A 13,996-nucleotide genomic window follows, 5' to 3' on the forward strand; every position below is an offset into this window, starting at 1 on the left:
GATAGGAACACTGTGGACAGTTTTCAGCAAGTTGCATCATTGAAATACAGAAATAAACACTTTTCCAAAAACAAGCTCTAAATCATGTTGAAATACAGAAATAAACACTTTTCATAAACAAGCTCCAAATCATGTTGAAATACAGAAATAAATACTTTTCCATAAACAAGCTCTAAATCATGTTTGATGCACTCTGTAAGTGATTTTTTTTCAGTACTGTTTAATCAGGATGATAGGAACACTGTGGACAGTTTTCAGCAAGTTGCATCATTGAAATACAGAAATAAACACTTTTCCAAAAACAAGCTCTAAATCATGTTGAATAACAGAAAAAACACCTTTCCATAAACATGCTCCAAGTCATGTTGAAATACAGAAATAAGCACTTTTCATAAACAAGCTCCAAATCATGTTGAAATACAGAAATAAATACTTTTCCATAAACAAGCTCTAAATCATGTTTGATGCACTCTGTAAGTGATTTCTTTTCAGTACTGTTTAATCAGAATGATAGGAACACTGTGGACAGTTTTCAGCAAGTTGCAACATTGAAATACAGAAATAAACACTTTTCCAAAAACAAGCTCTAAATCATGTTGAAAAACAGAAAAAACACTTTTCCATGAACAAGCTCCAAATCATGTTGAAATACAGAAATAAACACTTTTCAAAAACAAGCTCCAAATCATGTTGAAATACAGAAATAAGCACTTTTCAAAAACAAGCTCCAAATCATGTTGAAATACAGAAATAAACACTTTTCCTAAAACAAGCTCTAAATCATGTTTGATGCACTCTGTAAGTGATTTTTTTCCAGTACTGTTTAATCAGGATGATAGGAACAGTGTGGACAGTTTTCAGCAAGTTGCAACATTGAAATACAGAAATAAACACTTTTCCAAAAACAAGCTCTAAATCATGTTGAAAAACAGAAAAAACACTTTTCCATAAACAAGCTTCAAATCAAGTTGAAATACAGAAATAAGCACTTTTCAAAAACAAGCTCCAAATCATGTTGAAATACAGAAATAAACACTTTTCCAAAAACAAGCTCTAAATCATGTTGAAAAACAGAAAAAACACTTTTCCATAAACAAGCTCCAAATCATGTTTGATGCACTCTGTAAGTGAATTTTTTTCAGTACTGTTTAATCAGGATGATAGGAACACTGTGGACAGTTTTCAGCAAGTTGCAACATTGAAATACAGAAATAAACACTTTTCCAAAACAAGCTCCAAATCATGTTGAAATACAGAAATAAACACTTTTCAAAAACAAGCTCCAAATCATGTTGAAATACAGAAATAAGCACTTTTCAAAAACAAGCTCCAAATCATGTTGAAATAAACACTTTTCCTAAAACAAGCTCTAAATCATGTTTGATGCACTCTGTAAGTGAATTTTTTTTCAGTACTGTTTAATCAGGATGATAGGAACACTGTGGACAGTTTTCAGCAAGTTGCAACATTGAAATACAGAAATAAACACTTTTCCAAAAACAAGCTCTAAATCATGTTGAAAAACAGAAAAAACACTTTTCCTTAAACAAGCTCTAAATCAAGTTGAAATACAGAAATATGCACTTTTCAAAAACAAGCTCCATATCATGTTGAAATACAGAAATAAACACTTTTCATAAACAAGCTCCAAATCATGTTGAAATACAGAAATAAATACTTTTCCATAAACAAGCTCTAAATCATGTTTGATGCACTCTGTAAGTGATTTTTTTTCAGTACTGTTTAATCAGGATGATAGGAACACTGTGGACAGTTTTCAGCAAGTTGCAACATTGAAATACAGAAATAAACACTTTTCCAAAAACAAGCTCTAAATCATGTTGAAAAACAGAAAAAACACTTTTCCATAAACAAGCTCCAAATCATGTTGAAATACAGAAATAAACACTTTTCAAAAACAAGCTCCAAATCATGTTGAAATACAGAAATAAACACTTTTCCATAAACAAGCTCTAAATCATGTTTGATGCACTCTGTAAGTGATTTTTTTTCAGTACTGTTTAATTAGGATGATAGGAACACTGTGGACAGTTTTCAGCAAGTTGCATCATTGAAATACAGAAATAAACACTTTTCCAAAAACAAGCTCTAAATCATGTTGAAATACAGAAATAAACACTTTTCAAAAACAAGCTCCAAATCATGTTGAAATACAGAAATAAGCACTTTTCAAAAACAAGCTCCAAATCATGTTGAAATACAGAAATAAACACTTTTCCATAAACAAGCTCTAAATCATGTTTGATGCACTCTGTAAGTGAGTTTTTTTCAGTACTGGTTAATCAGGATGATAGGAACACTGTGGACAGTTTTCAGCAAGTTGCAACATTAAAATACAGAAATAAACACTTTTCCAAAAACAAGCTCTAAATCATGTTGAAAAACAGAAAAAAAACTTTTCCATTAACAAGCTCTAAATCATGTTGAAATACAGAAATAAGCACTTTTCAAAAACAAGCTCCAAATCATGTTGAAATACTGAAATAAATACTTTTCCATAAACAAGCTCTAAATCATGTTTGATGCACTCTGTAAGTGATTTTTTTTCAGTACTGTTTAATCAGAATTATAGGAACACTGTGGACAGTTTTCAGCAAGTTGCAACATTGAAATACAGAAATAAACACTTTTCCAAAAACAAGCTCTAAATCATGTTGAAAAACAGAAAAAACACTTTTCCATGAACAAGCTCCAAATCATGTTGAAATACAGAAATAAACACTTTTCAAAAACAAGCTCCAAATCATGTTGAAATACAGAAATAAATACTTTTCCATAAACAAGCTCTAAATCATGTTTGATGCACTCTGTAAGTGATTTCTTTTCAGTACTGTTTAATTAGGATGATAGGAACACTGTGGACAGTTTTCAGCAAGTTGCAACATTGAAATACAGAAATAAACACTTTTCCATAAACAAGCTCTAAATCATGTTGAAATACAGAAATAAACACTTTTCAAAAACAAGCTCCAAATCATGTTGAAATACAGAAATAAGCACTTTTCAAAAACAAGCTCCAAATCATGTTGAAATACAGAAATAAATACTTTTCCATAAACAAGCTCTAAATCATGTTTGATGCACTCTGTAAGTGATTTTTTTTCAGTACTGGTTAATCAGGATGATAGGAACACTGTGGACAGTTTTCAGCAAGTTGCAACATTGAAATACAGAAATAAACACTTTTCCAAAAACAAGCTCTAAATCATGTTGAAAAACAAAAACTTTTCTAAATCATGTTGAAATACAGAAATAAGCACTTTTCAAAAACAAGCTCCAAATCATGTTGAAATACTGAAATAAACACTTTTCCATAAACAAGCTCTAAATCATGTTTGATGCACTCTGTAAGTGAATTCTTTTTCAGTACTGTTTAATCAGGATGATAGGAACAGTGTGGACAGTTTTCAGCAAGTTGCATCATTGAAATACTGAAATAAACACTTTTCATAAACAAGCTCCAAATCATGTTGAAATACAGAAATAAATACTTTTCCATAAACAAGCTCTAAATCATGTTTGATGCACTCTGTAAGTGAATTTTTTTTCAGTACTGTTTAATCAGGATGATAGGAACACTGTGGACAGTTTTCAGCAAGTTGCAACATTGAAATACAGAAATAAACACTTTTCCTAAAACAAGCTCTAAATCATGTTTGATGCACTCTGTAAGTGAATACTTTTTAAGTACTGTTTAATCAGGATGATAGGAACACTGTGGACAGTTTTCAGCAAGTTGCAACATTGAAATACAGAAATAAACACTTTTCCAAAAACAAGCTCTAAATCATGTTGAATAACAGAAAAAACACCTTTCCATAAACATGCTCCAAGTCATGTTGAAATACAGAAATAAGCACTTTTCATAAACAAGCTCCAAATCATGTTGAAATACAGAAATAAATACTTTTCCATAAACAAGCTCTAAATCATGTTTGATGCACTCTGTAAGTGATTTTTTTTCAGTACTGTTTAATCAGGATGATAGGAACACTGTGGACAGTTTTCAGCAAGTTGCAACATTGAAATACAGAAATAAACACTTTTCCTAAAACAAGCTCTAAATCATGTTTGATGCACTCTGTAAGTGATTTCTTTCCAGTACTGTTTAATCAGGATGATAGGAACAGTGTGGACAGTTTTCAGCAAGTTGCATCATTGAAATACAGAAATAAACACTTTTCCAAAAACAAGCTCTAAATCATGTTGAAAAACAGAAAAAACACTTTTCCATAAACAAGCTCTAAATCATGTTGAAATACAGAAATAAGCACTTTTCAAAAACAAGCTCCAAATCATGTTGAAATACAGAAATAAACACTTTTCCAAAAACAGAAAAAACACTTTTCCATAAACAAGCTCCAAATCATGTTTGATGCACTCTGTAAGTGAATACTTTTTAAGTACTGTTTAATCAGGATGATAGGAACACTGTGGACAGTTTTCAGCAAGTTGCATCATTGAAATACAGAAATAAACACTTTTCCAAAAACAAGCTCTAAATCATGTTGAAAAACAGAAAAAACACTTTTCCATGAACAAGCTCCAAATCATGTTGAAATACAGAAATAAACACTTTTCAAAAACAAGCTCCAAATCATGTTGAAATACAGAAATAAATACTTTTCCATAAACAAGCTCTAAATCATGTTTGATGCACTCTGTAAGTGATTTCTTTTCAGTAATGTTTAATCAGGATGATAGGAACACTGTGGACAGTTTTCAGCAAGTTGCATCATTGAAATACAGAAATAAACACTTTTCCAAAAACAAGCTCTAAATCATGTTGAAATACAGAAATAAACACTTTTCCAAAAACAAGCTCTAAATCATGTTGAATAACAGAAAAAACACCTTTCCATAAACAAGCTCCAAGTCATGTTGAAATACAGAAATAAGCACTTTTCATAAACAAGCTCCAAATCATGTTGAAATACAGAAATAAATACTTTTCCATAAACAAGCTCTAAATCATGTTTGATGCACTCTGTAAGTGAATTTTTTTTCAGTACTGTTTAATCAGGATGATAGGAACACTGTGGACAGTTTTCAGCAAGTTGCAACATTGAAATACAGAAATAAACACTTTTCCTAAAACAAGCTCTAAATCATGTTTGATGCACTCTGTAAGTGATTTTTTTCCAGTACTGTTTAATCAGGATGATAGGAACAGTGTGGACAGTTTTCAGCAAGTTGCAACATTGAAATACAGAAATAAACACTTTTCCAAAAACAAGCTCTAAATCATGTTGAAAAACAGAAAAAACACTTTTCCATAAACAAGCTCTAAATCAAGTTGAAATACAGAAATATGCACTTTTCAAAAACAAGCTCCATATCATGTTGAAATACAGAAATAAACACTTTTCCATAAACAAGCTCTAAATCATGTTGAAAAACAGAAAAAACACTTTTCCATAAACAAGCTCCAAATCATGTTTGATGCACTCTGTAAGTGAATACTTTTTAAGTACTGTTTAATCAGGATGATAGGAACACTGTGGACAGTTTTCAGCAAGTTGCATCATTGAAATACAGAAATAAACACTTTTCCAAAAACAAGCTCTAAATCATGTTGAATAACAGAAAAAACACCTTTCCATAAACATGCTCCAAGTTATGTTGAAATACAGAAATAAGCACTTTTCATAAACAAGCTCCAAATCATGTTGAAATACAGAAATAAATACTTTTCCATAAACAAGCTCTAAATCATGTTTGATGCACTCTGTAAGTGATTTTTTTTCAGTACTGTTTAATCAGAATGATAGGAACACTGTGGACAGTTTTCAGCAAGTTGCAACATTGAAATACAGAAATAAACACTTTTCCAAAAACAAGCTCTAAATCATGTTGAAAAACAGAAAAAACACTTTTCCATGAACAAGCTCCAAATCATGTTGAAATACAGAAATAAATACTTTTCCATAAACAAGCTCTAAATCATGTTTGATGCACTCTGTAAGTGATTTTTTTTCAGTACTGTTTAATCAGGATGATAGGAACACTGTGGACAGTTTTCAGCAAGTTGCAACATTGAAATACAGAAATAAACACTTTTCCTAAAACAAGCTCTAAATCATGTTTGATGCACTCTGTAAGTGAATACTTTTTAAGTACTGTTTAATCAGGATGATAGGAACACTGTGGACAGTTTTCAGCAAGTTGCATCATTGAAATACAGAAATAAACACTTTTCCAAAAACAAGCTCTAAATCATGTTGAAAAACAGAAAAAAAACTTTTCCATAAACAAGCTCTAAATCATGTTGAAATACAGAAATAAGCACTTTTCAAAAACAAGCTCCAAATCATGTTGAAATACAGAAATAAACACTTTTCCATAAACAAGCTCTAAATCATGTTTGATGCACTCTGTAAGTGAATTATTTTTCAGTACTGTTTAATCAGGATGATAGGAACACTGTGGACAGTTTTCAGCAAGTTGCAACATTGAAATACAGAAATAAACACTTTTCCAAAAACAAGCTCTAAATCATGTTGAAATACAGAAATAAACACTTTTCATAAACAAGCTCCAAATCATGTTGAAATACAGAAATAAATACTTTTCCATAAACAAGCTCTAAATCATGTTTGATGCACTCTGTAAGTGATTTTTTTTCAGTACTGTTTAATCAGGATGATAGGAACACTGTGGACAGTTTTCAGCAAGTTGCATCATTGAAATACAGAAATAAACACTTTTCCAAAAACAAGCTCTAAATCATGTTGAATAACAGAAAAAACACCTTTCCATAAACATGCTCCAAGTCATGTTGAAATACAGAAATAAGCACTTTTCATAAACAAGCTCCAAATCATGTTGAAATACAGAAATAAGCACTTTTCAAAAACAAGCTCCAAATCATGTTGAAATACAGAAATAAACACTTTTCCATAAACAAGCTCTAAATCATGTTTGATGCACTCTGTAAGTGATTTTTTTCCAGTACTGTTTAATCAGGATGATAGGAACACTGTGGACAGTTTTCAGCAAGTTGCAACATTGAAATACAGAAATAAACACTTTTCCAAAAACAAGCTCTAAATCATGTTGAAAAACAGAAAAAACACTTTTCCATGAACAAGCTCCAAATCATGTTGAAATACAGAAATAAACACTTTTCAAAAACAAGCTCCAAATCATGTTGAAATACAGAAATAAGCACTTTTCAATAACAAGCTCCAAATCATGTTGAAATACAGAAATAAACACTTTTCCTAAAACAAGCTCTAAATCATGTTTGATGCACTCTGTAAGTGATTTTTTTCCAGTACTGTTTAATCAGGATGATAGGAACAGTGTGGACAGTTTTCAGCAAGTTGCAACATTGAAATACAGAAATAAACACTTTTCCAAAAACAAGCTCTAAATCATGTTGAAAAACAGAAATAAACACTTTTCCATAAACAAGCTCTAAATCAAGTTGAAATACAGAAATAAGCACTTTTCAAAAACAAGCTCCAAATCATGTTGAAATACAGAAATAAACACTTTTCCATAAACAAGCTCTAAATCATGTTGAAAAACAGAAAAAACACTTTTCCATAAACAAGCTCCAAATCATGTTTGATGCACTCTGTAAGTGAATACTTTTTCAGTACTGTTTAATCAGGATGATAGGAACACTGTGGACAGTTTTCAGCAAGTTGCATCATTGAAATACAGAAATAAACACTTTTCCAAAACAAGCTCTAAATCATGTTGAAATACAGAAATAAGCACTTTTCAAAAACAAGCTCCAAATCATGTTGAAATACAGAAATAAGCACTTTTCAAAAACAAGCTCCAAATCATGTTGAAATACAGAAATAAACACTTTTCCTAAAACAAGCTCTAAATCATGTTTGATGCACTCTGTAAGTGATTTTTTTCCAGTACTGTTTAATCAGGATGATAGGAACAGTGTGGACAGTTTTCAGCAAGTTGCAACATTGAAATACAGAAATAAACACTTTTCCAAAAACAAGCTCTAAATCATGTTGAAATACAGAAATAAACACTTTTCAGGAACAAGCTTCGAATTATGTTGAAATACAGAAATAAGCACTTTTCAAAAACAAGCTCCATATCATGTTGAAATACAGAAATAAACACTTTTCCATAAACAAGCTCTAAATCATGTTGAAAAACAGAAAAAACACTTTTCCATAAACAAGCTCCAAATCATGTTTGATGCACTCTGTAAGTGAATACTTTTTAAGTACTGTTTAATCAGGATGATAGGAACACTGTGGACAGTTTTCAGCAAGTTGCATCATTGAAATACAGAAATAAACACTTTTCCAAAAACAAGCTCTAAATCATGTTGAATAACAGAAAAAACACCTTTCCATAAACATGCTCCAAGTCATGTTGAAATACAGAAATAAGCACTTTTCATAAACAAGCTCCAAATCATGTTGAAATACAGAAATAAATACTTTTCCATAAACAAGCTCTAAATCATGTTTGATGCACTCTGTAAGTGATTTTTTTTCAGTACTGTTTAATCAGAATGATAGGAACACTGTGGACAGTTTTCAGCAAGTTGCAACATTGAAATACAGAAATAAACACTTTTCCAAAAACAAGCTCTAAATCATGTTGAAAAACAGAAAAAACACTTTTCCATAAACAAGCTCCAAATCATGTTGAAATACAGAAATAAACACTTTTCAAAAACAAGCTCCAAATCATGTTGAAATACAGAAATAAACACTTTTCCATAAACAAGCTCTAAATCATGTTTGATGCACTCTGTAAGTGATTTTTTTTCAGTAATGTTTAATCAGGATGATAGGAACACTGTGGACAGTTTTCAGCAAGTTGCAACATTGAAATACAGAAATAAACACTTTTCCAAAAACAAGCTCTAAATCATGTTTGATGCACTCTGTAAGTGAATTCTTTTTCAGTACTGTTTAATCAGGATGATAGGAACAGTGTGGACAGTTTTCAGCAAGTTGCATCATTGAAATACAGAAATAAACACTTTTCCAAAAACAAGCTCTAAATCATGTTGAAATACAGAAATAAACACTTTTCCATAAACAAGCTCTAAATCATGTTTGATGCACTCTGTAAGTGATTTTTTTTCAGTACTGTTTAATCAGAATGATAGGAACACTGTGGACAGTTTTCAGCAAGTTGCAACATTGAAATACAGAAATAAACACTTTTCCAAAAACAAGCTCTAAATCATGTTGAAAAACAGAAAAAACACTTTTCCATGAACAAGCTCCAAATCATGTTGAAATACAGAAATAAACACTTTTCAAAAACAAGCTCCAAATCATGTTGAAATACAGAAATAAACACTTTTCCATAAACAAGCTCTAAATCATGTTTGATGCACTCTGTAAGTGAATTTTTTTTCAGTAATGTTTAATCAGGATGATAGGAACACTGTGGACAGTTTTCAGCAAGTTGCATCATTGAAATACAGAAATAAACACTTTTCCAAAAACAAGCTCTAAATCATGTTTGATGCACTCTGTAAGTGAATTCTTTTTCAGTACTGTTTAATCAGGATGATAGGAACAGTGTGGACAGTTTTCAGCAAGTTGCATCATTGAAATACAGAAATAAACACTTTTCCAAAAACAAGCTCTAAATCATGTTGAAATACAGAAATAAACACTTTTCATAAACAAGCTCCAAATCATGTTGAAATACAGAAATAAATACTTTTCCATAAACAAGCTCTAAATCATGTTTGATGCACTCTGTAAGTGATTTTTTTTCAGTACTGTTTAATCAGGATGATAGGAACACTGTGGACAGTTTTCAGCAAGTTGCAACATTGAAATACAGAAATAAACACTTTTCCTAAAACAAGCTCTAAATCATGTTTGATGCACTCTGTAAGTGAATACTTTTTAAGTACTGTTTAATCAGGATGATAGGAACACTGTGGACAGTTTTCAGCAAGTTGCATCATTGAAATACAGAAATAAACACTTTTCCAAAAACAAGCTCTAAATCATGTTGAAAAACAGAAAAAAAACTTTTCCATTAACAAGCTCTAAATCATGTTGAAATACAGAAATAAGCACTTTTCAAAAACAAGCTCCAAATCATGTTGAAATACTGAAATAAACACTTTTCCATAAACAAGCTCTAAATCATGTTTGATGCACTCTGTAAGTGAATTCTTTTTCAGTACTGTTTAATCAGGATGATAGGAACACTGTGGACAGTTTTCAGCAAGTTGCATCATTGAAATACAGAAATAAACACTTTTCCAAAAACAAGCTCTAAATCATGTTGAAATACAGAAATAAACACTTTTCATAAACAAGCTCCAAATCATGTTGAAATACAGAAATAAATACTTTTCCATAAACAAGCTCTAAATCATGTTTGATGCACTCTGTAAGTGATTTTTTTTCAGTACTGTTTAATCAGGATGATAGGAACACTGTGGACAGTTTTCAGCAAGTTGCATCATTGAAATACAGAAATAAACACTTTTCCAAAAACAAGCTCTAAATCATGTTGAATAACAGAAAAAACACCTTTCCATAAACATGCTCCAAGTCATGTTGAAATACAGAAATAAGCACTTTTCATAAACAAGCTCCAAATCATGTTGAAATACAGAAATAAACACTTTTCCATAAACAAGCTCTAAATCATGTTTGATGCACTCTGTAAGTGAATTTCTTTTTCAGTAATGTTTAATCAGGATGATAGGAACACTGTGGACAGTTTTCAGCAAGTTGCAACATTGAAATACAGAAATAAACACTTTTCCAAAAACAAGCTCTAAATCATGTTTGATGCACTCTGTAAGTGAATTCTTTTTCAGTACTGTTTAATCAGGATGATAGGAACAGTGTGGACAGTTTTCAGCAAGTTGCATCATTGAAATACAGAAATAAACACTTTTCCAAAAACAAGCTCTAAATCATGTTGAAATACAGAAATAAACACTTTTCATAAACAAGCTCCAAATCATGTTGAAATACAGAAATAAATACTTTTCCATAAACAAGCTCTAAATCATGTTTGATGCACTCTGTAAGTGATTTTTTTTCAGTACTGTTTAATCAGGATGATAGGAACACTGTGGACAGTTTTCAGCAAGTTGCAACATTGAAATACAGAAATAAACACTTTTCCTAAAACAAGCTCTAAATCATGTTTGATGCACTCTGTAAGTGAATACTTTTTAAGTACTGTTTAATCAGGATGATAGGAACACTGTGGACAGTTTTCAGCAAGTTGCATCATTGAAATACAGAAATAAACACTTTTCCAAAAACAAGCTCTAAATCATGTTGAAAAACAGAAAAAAAACTTTTCCATTAACAAGCTCTAAATCATGTTGAAATACAGAAATAAGCACTTTTCAAAAACAAGCTCCAAATCATGTTGAAATACTGAAATAAACACTTTTCCATAAACAAGCTCTAAATCATGTTTGATGCACTCTGTAAGTGAATTCTTTTTCAGTACTGTTTAATCAGGATGATAGGAACACTGTGGACAGTTTTCAGCAAGTTGCATCATTGAAATACAGAAATAAACACTTTTCCAAAAACAAGCTCTAAATCATGTTGAAATACAGAAATAAACACTTTTCATAAACAAGCTCCAAATCATGTTGAAATACAGAAATAAATACTTTTCCATAAACAAGCTCTAAATCATGTTTGATGCACTCTGTAAGTGATTTTTTTTCAGTACTGTTTAATCAGGATGATAGGAACACTGTGGACAGTTTTCAGCAAGTTGCATCATTGAAATACAGAAATAAACACTTTTCCAAAAACAAGCTCTAAATCATGTTGAATAACAGAAAAAACACCTTTCCATAAACATGCTCCAAGTCATGTTGAAATACAGAAATAAGCACTTTTCATAAACAAGCTCCAAATCATGTTGAAATACAGAAATAAATACTTTTCCATAAACAAGCTCTAAATCATGTTTGATGCACTCTGTAAGTGATTTTTTTTCAGTACTGTTTAATCAGAATGATAGGAACACTGTGGACAGTTTTCAGCAAGTTGCAACATTGAAATACAGAAATAAACACTTTTCCAAAAACAAGCTCTAAATCATGTTGAAAAACAGAAAAAACACTTTTCCATGAACAAGCTCCAAATCATGTTGAAATACAGAAATAAATACTTTTCCATAAACAAGCTCTAAATCATGTTTGATGCACTCTGTAAGTGATTTTTTTTCAGTACTGTTTAATCAGGATGATAGGAACACTGTGGACAGTTTTCAGCAAGTTGCAACATTGAAATACAGAAATAAACACTTTTCCTAAAACAAGCTCTAAATCATGTTTGATGCACTCTGTAAGTGAATACTTTTTAAGTACTGTTTAATCAGGATGATAGGAACACTGTGGACAGTTTTCAGCAAGTTGCATCATTGAAATACAGAAATAAACACTTTTCCAAAAACAAGCTCTAAATCATGTTGAAATACAGAAATAAACACTTTTCATAAACAAGCTCCAAATCATGTTGAAATACAGAAATAAATACTTTTCCATAAACAAGCTCTAAATCATGTTTGATGCACTCTGTAAGTGATTTTTTTTCAGTACTGTTTAATCAGAATGATAGGAACACTGTGGACAGTTTTCAGCAAGTTGCAACATTGAAATACAGAAATAAACACTTTTCCAAAAACAAGCTCTAAATCATGTTGAAAAACAGAAAAAACACTTTTCCATGAACAAGCTCCAAATCATGTTGAAATACAGAAATAAATACTTTTCCATAAACAAGCTCTAAATCATGTTTGATGCACTCTGTAAGTGATTTTTTTTCAGTACTGTTTAATCAGGATGATAGGAACACTGTGGACAGTTTTCAGCAAGTTGCAACATTGAAATACAGAAATAAACACTTTTCCTAAAACAAGCTCTAAATCATGTTTGATGCACTCTGTAAGTGAATACTTTTTAAGTACTGTTTAATCAGGATGATAGGAACACTGTGGACAGTTTTCAGCAAGTTGCATCATTGAAATACAGAAATAAGCACTTTTCAAAAACAAGCTCCAAATCATGTTGAAAAACAGAAAAAAAACTTTTCCATAAACAAGCTCTAAATCATGTTGAAATACAGAAATAAACACTTTTCAAAAACAAGCTCCAAATCATGTTGAAATACAGAAATAAACACTTTTCCATAAACAAGCTCTAAATCATGTTTGATGCACTCTGTAAGTGAATTTTTTTTCAGTACTGTTTAATCAGGATGATAGGAACACTGTGGACAGTTTTCAGCAAGTTGCAACATTGAAATACAGAAATAAACACTTTTCCAAAAACAAGCTCTAAATCATGTTGAAATACAGAAATAAACACTTTTCAAAAACAAGCTCCAAATCATGTTGAAATACAGAAATAAATACTTTTCCATAAACAAGCTCTAAATCATGTTTGATGCACTCTGTAAGTGAATTTTTTTTCAGTACTGTTTAATCAGAATGATAGGAACACTGTGGACAGTTTTCAGCAAGTTGCAACATTGAAATACAGAAATAAACACTTTTCCAAAAACAAGCTCTAAATCATGTTGAAATACAGAAATAAACACTTTTCAAAAACAAGCTCCAAATCATGTTGAAATACAGAAATAAGCACTTTTCAAAAACAAGCTCCAAATCATGTTGAAATACAGAAATAAACACTTTTCCATAAACAAGCTCTAAATCATGTTTGATGCACTCTGTAAGTGAATTTTTTTTCAGTACTGGTTAATCAGGATGATAGGAACACTGTGGACAGTTTTCAGCAAGTTGCAACATTGAAATACAGAAATAAACACTTTTCCAAAAACAAGCTCTAAATCATGTTGAAAAACAGAAAAAAAACTTTTCCATAAACAAGCTCTAAATCATGTTGAAATACAGAAATAAGCACTTTTCAAAAACAAGCTCCAAATCATGTTGAAATACAGAAATAAACACTTTTCCTAAAACAAGCTCTAAATCATGTTTGATGCACTCTGTAAGTGAT

Source organism: Salvelinus alpinus, chromosome 10 (assembly GCF_045679555.1).
Source record: "Salvelinus alpinus chromosome 10, SLU_Salpinus.1, whole genome shotgun sequence".
Taxonomy (NCBI): domain Eukaryota; kingdom Metazoa; phylum Chordata; class Actinopteri; order Salmoniformes; family Salmonidae; genus Salvelinus; species Salvelinus alpinus.